At 39.8% G+C, this 5684-nt stretch overlaps 1 pseudogene; it reads left to right on the top strand.

Moving 5' to 3' along the window:
* The first annotated feature begins 1713 nt into the window (after positions 1-1713).
* On the top strand, positions 1714-5480 carry LOC123996487 (annotated as a pseudogene).
* Positions 5481-5684: the final 204 nt, after the last annotated feature.

Genomic DNA, 5684 nt, shown 5'->3' on the forward strand with positions numbered 1-5684 from the left:
TGTCTGCAAAGTAGTTGGTGAACCAGGCAAGGCAGTCATTAGAAAAACCGAGGCTACTGAGTCTGCCGATAAGAATATGGTGATTGACAGAGTCGAAAGCCTTGGCAAGGTCGATAAAGACGGCTGCACAGTACTGTCTTTTATGGATGGCGGTTATGATATCGTTTAGTACCTTGAGCATGGCTGAGGTGCACCCGTGACCGGCTCGGAAACCAGATTGCACACTGGAGAAGGTACGGTGGAATTCGAGATGCAATCCCCTCTGGAGTTATTGTACTTTTTAGGGATGTAGCCAAATCTATCCCCTCTTCTTTACCTTTTCTTGATCCAGCTGACAGCAAGCAATATAGATTTCTCTCCTTCTGTTTTGAACAACATTAGGAAAATATATGCTCTATTTCAATGTGATGTTGTTTCAGTCCCATACCTCATGTCTTTCTAGAATGGCCTTTCTTTTTTTTGGTCTCTTTCTCAGAAATGTCTTTTAACTAATGAGATTAAAGATATTTATCCTAAATTAATCCATAAGTGCTACACTACTTACATTTACATTTACATTTAAGTCATTTAGCAGACGCTCTTATCCAGAGCGACTTACAAATTGGTGCATTCACCTTATGACATCCAGTGGAACAGTCACTTTACAATAGTGCATCTAAATCTTAAAGGGGGGGGGTGAGAGGGATTACTTATCCTATCCTAGGTATTCCTTAAAGAGGTGGGGTTTCAGGTGTCTCCGGAAGGTGGTGATTGACTCCGCTGTCCTGGCGTCGTGAGGGAGTTTGTTCCACCATTGGGGGGCCAGAGCTACTGGCCTAAACATTATCTTAAAAAGTAGTTTTTTTTAAGAAAGAAAAAAATATGTTTTTTATACCTCCTGTAATTAACAACTGCTTTACATTTATTTTGGTATTGCTCTTATACCTGGAAGCTGTGGCAAGATATTATAAGATTTGTTTTAGATCAAATACATGCAAATATTTCCCTTCTACTTGAAAATGTGATATTTGGTTTACAAAGTATATTAACGTATATGCAAAGCCTTTCTTCTTAAGTAACCTCATTGTTATTTTAGCTAAAATCCATATTCATAAATGTACATTTGAGTCAAGCCTCTTATTCTTTTTTTATGAAATTGAACAAAAATATTAACACAATTTCTTCTCAAAACAAAAAAGCAATCAAAACGTTGAACGTTCGTAAGTTTCACAAGGTCTTTAAATAATGTATTGTCTTTATTCCCCTGACCATCGTTTGTAATACTATGTTCTATACTCCGTTTGTTTTTCTATATTGTATATTGTATATTTTAAATCGCTTTACAAAAAAAACACACAAAAAACTACTACCAGAATCACAGAAGGTGCACATGATTTATCGCAGCTGGCGGGTGTGTGGCGTGGTTTTTTCCTACCCATTCTACTGCATTAGTGCAAACTCCGCTCTCTCTCTCACCCGGGGCGCTGTGCGAGAGATAAAGACCACCTACCCATTCCGCTACTGAGGGGCGTTTGTGAAGCAAACGCGTGGTCAGCTGGCATTGGCTGAAACGATTTGTCCCATGCTTTTTTCAGTTAATTCGATTGGTTAAAGGTTGTTACGCTTCTTCCTGGACCTGCTATCCAATGAAAACCAGACATCTGTTCGGAAACGAGAGACCATCAGCAGCGTTTTGGGGCTTGCAGTAAGTACAGCATTTGAGGTCAGTATTTTGACCAATATAGCATGTAACTAGCCATAGCTAGTTTTACTGCTAGATTTAGTGTCTATAAAATGTATGGTATTTATTTACTTTGTTAATTACATTTTAGCAAGCTGAAATGACAACCCTGTCGATGGTTTTGATGGCCATATCGATCGCATCACTATTTGCTGAGTCCTCCATTTATTTCCGAGAACAATTTGAAGATGGGGGTAAGTTCTGAATAAATACTGAACCTTCCTGTTTTTTGGGGGGGGGGGGGGGGTCGGCATTTGAAATGTGGTGATTGGACTACATGTCATATGTTGGATGAGTGTCACAGAGACACAATTTCATAGCCTGCTCAATTTATGCAATATCGGCTTGACATGTTCAAAATGTCATTCACATTTAGCTGACATGTTCTGGTTTAGTGATTACTCATCCAAAAGACCATCAATGGTTTGCATGCACTCTCTCTGCTCTTTTCCCAGATTAACTACACAGGTACATGGCCCTTGCCGAGTGGCTCTGCCCTCATTACTCAGGTGACTTACTTACACCTGACTTTTGAATAACATTTTGCAGATGCCTGGAAAAGCTGATGGGTGGAATCTAAACACAAGTCAGACTATGGGAAGTTTGTTCTCACTGCTGGGAAATTCTATGGTGGCGTTGACAAAGACAAAGGTACCTTTGCCATTTAGGCTCCAGCAATAGAATCTGGTGTGTCTAGCTGTTTCTCAATAGGTTGACACTTGATTTGAGTATTTCTTGAACGTTTTAAACATTTCAGGCCTTCAAACCAGCCACGATGCTCGCTTTTACTCTGCATCCTCCCGCTTTGAGGCCGTCAGCAACAAAGACCAGCCACTGGTAATCCAGTTTACTGTGAAACATGAACAGAACATTGACTGTGGTGGAGGCTACCTCAAGTGTTTCCCAGCTGATCTCAACCAGGAGGAAATGCATGGAGAATCCACAAACAACATCATGTTTGGTAATATAAACATCCTATTTGTAACTGGGAACATTGGAGAGTAGGTTATGACTCATTTGTCACATTCCTTTTCTGTTTTGAGAGTCACCTAGGTATTGTTAGTTAGTCTCACTGTCTTGATTTGCCTGGCTACTTTACACCACATACTATTGGCAGTGTGAAGTTAAATTCCTGTGTTTGTGTTTTGGCTGTCTTAGGTCCAGACATCTGAGGTCCAGGCACTAAAAGTGCCGAGAAGCCCTTTTGTCCATAAGCAATTCTGCTATATTTTCTAGTCAATGGTAACAGTTGTATTTATCTATGAGCTTCACCATCCTATCTGTCGAACATTTTTGCTATCCCACCTTTTTTTCAGTATGTTTTAAAAGTATTGGCCTTAAAGAAGTTAAAGAAACATTATTATGTTTTTGCATGCAGTAACTAGTTTTGTGTGTTCCCTAGGATGATGAATATACCCACATGTACACACGGGTAGTCAATCCGGATAACACCTACGAGGTGGAGATCGACAACAAGAAAGTTGAGTCTGGAAGCCTAAGAGGAGGACTGGGACTTTCTTCCCCCCCCCCAAGAAGATAAAGGACCCTGATGCTGAGAAGCCAGATGACTGGGATGAGAGAGAACATTGATGATCCTGAAGACAAGAAACCAGAGGTATGTTAACAAGACATCAAAGAATGCATGAGAACACCATTTCATTTTCTGTAGAAAATGCAGGTGACATTATTAAGCCACTGTTTCCTTTAGGACTGGGATGTGGCTGAGAACATCTTGACCCTGATGCCAAGAAGCCTGATGACTGGAACGATGAGATGGATGGTGAATGGAGCCTCCCATGGTCACGGACCCTGACTATAAGGTAGGCCTCCACGGTCGTTTGTACTCATGGCCACAAGGATTTGGTGTGAATGTACTACACTTGGTGAAATGTGGTCTTGCCATTTTTACTAATTTGCCTATTTATTTGGATACATAGTGGGGGAAAAATAATTTTGCACAGGGAACTAAGCACTTTCTGACATTGTTTTTCCCAGGGGGAGTGGAAGCCCAAACAGATTGACAATCCCGCCTACAAGGGGAAATGGGTGAACTCTGAAATTGACAACACTGCTGACCTTGAAATATGCCAGCATGGGGGTGATTGGGTATGTGGCAGGTAGTGACTGACTCTAATCCTTGATTAATGTAACATGGTGTGTAGTGTTTAACTTTTACTATTCTTTTGACTTTAAAAAAAAATCAAAGTGAATGTTTATTTAAATCTTGACCAATGACCCTTTATCATTTTTTTATATATATTTATTTATTTTTGACAATTTTCTCAATGTCCCAAAGCTTGCAGAAGAAGTAGGGAACGAGACATGGGGTGCAACAAAGTTAAGTCGATGGTCTCCTTTTTTTGTGTGATATACCATCAACTTGACCAGTTATGTTTAGATTGAGTTGTCATTATAATATGCCCTCTCTAAAAGGTGATGTGTGCATCGTCTCCTACCCTGTCAATATTATTATTTTTTATATAGATTTTTGCTGTCTACACAGGACCCTGAAAAGATGACGGACAGTCAGGAAGAGGAGAGAAACTGGAGGCAGAAGAGATTAATAAAAAGGAAGGAGAAGAGGATGAAAACTCTAAACACAAAGTTGAGTTGTAAACCGGAACTTCTGAAAAGGAACCCTGTCTACTATGATCCATTGGTGCAAGGCTGAAGATGGGGCTTTGTTGGCCTTTCCGTTAATGATTGATGCTTCTCCCCCAAAACAAGTGATGTAGGCAAAACAATAGCTAACCATAAGGGAAGGGGTGAAAACTAAGGACAGCAATTAGTTATGTTTCCATGTTGTGTTGATAATCTATAGGAGTTGAGATTTGGTTGAAGACTTATTGTTAGATTTGAGTTTAAATTTTGTTTTAGCAGTGACATGCCAGTAATTGTTTTTGAAAGTGAAGTTTACAACAATTTGAATTTCATCTCTGAAAACAATGTTCTTCTGCTAACTACATTGTTAAGTATATTGACCATCTCAAATTTCCTGACAATGTTTACCTTAATGCATTTTTTGGGGGGCGGCAGGGTAGCCTAGTGGTTAGAGCATTGGACTAGTAACCGAAAGGTTGCAAGTTCAAATCCTCCAGCTGACAAGGTACAAATCTGTCGTTCTGCCCCTGAACAGGCAGTTAACGCACTGTTCCTAGGCAGTCATTGAAAATAAGAATTTGTTTTAGGTAAAATTAAATAAATAAAAAATGTAAATGCATTTTTAAATTTTATCTGATACATTTTGGTTGAGTCTGTGCTACTTGATGTCTGGTAGGTGCTTGTACCCCAAACATGTATATGGCATTAGGATGGTGTCTCTCTCAACTGTTTTGGATATGGTGTGAAAGTCTACTGATCCTTTTCTGTAGATTATTTTCAGTACTCATGGGGTCACTCTGTATTGGGCAGGCAGTTTTCACTAACTACTCCAGCTACCTTAAATCAAATGCACCTATTTTCTAAATTGAAAATAACAGCTGACTGCGTACATACAGCTGCTAAAATATTCTAAAGCAGGAGGGTCTGATGCCTGACCATTGCTATGTTCATCTTGGGGGAAATGTTTTTTAAATTTTTTTTTCCCCCTCTGGTTTTTAATGTCAATGTTTCTGCACTGCTCTTGTCCCAACGCTGATTGGAAGTTGGCCCTGTTGTGAAACATTTTAGACTATGTATGGGAGGCTGTTCATTTTTTTTGTATAAGGAAGTTCTTATACAGATTACTCTCCAATAATGCAACATAAAGGAAGTGACTCAATTTATTGTTTGTCTCATTCTTATATTCTATAACGCTCACCGCGTGTGTCGCGTAATTTGAGGCTACTCCACCTTTCCGTAGATAAGTTTGCAGCGTTGCAAACAACCATTATTACACTGGCATTAAACTCGTTCACATTTACACCAGCGCACTGCTGCAGACAGTCGCGGGGGCAGCGCCATCTGACGTCGCTGATTGAATGAC

The sequence above is a fragment of the Oncorhynchus gorbuscha genome, linkage group LG15, assembly GCF_021184085.1.
Source record: "Oncorhynchus gorbuscha isolate QuinsamMale2020 ecotype Even-year linkage group LG15, OgorEven_v1.0, whole genome shotgun sequence".
NCBI lineage: Eukaryota > Metazoa > Chordata > Actinopteri > Salmoniformes > Salmonidae > Oncorhynchus > Oncorhynchus gorbuscha.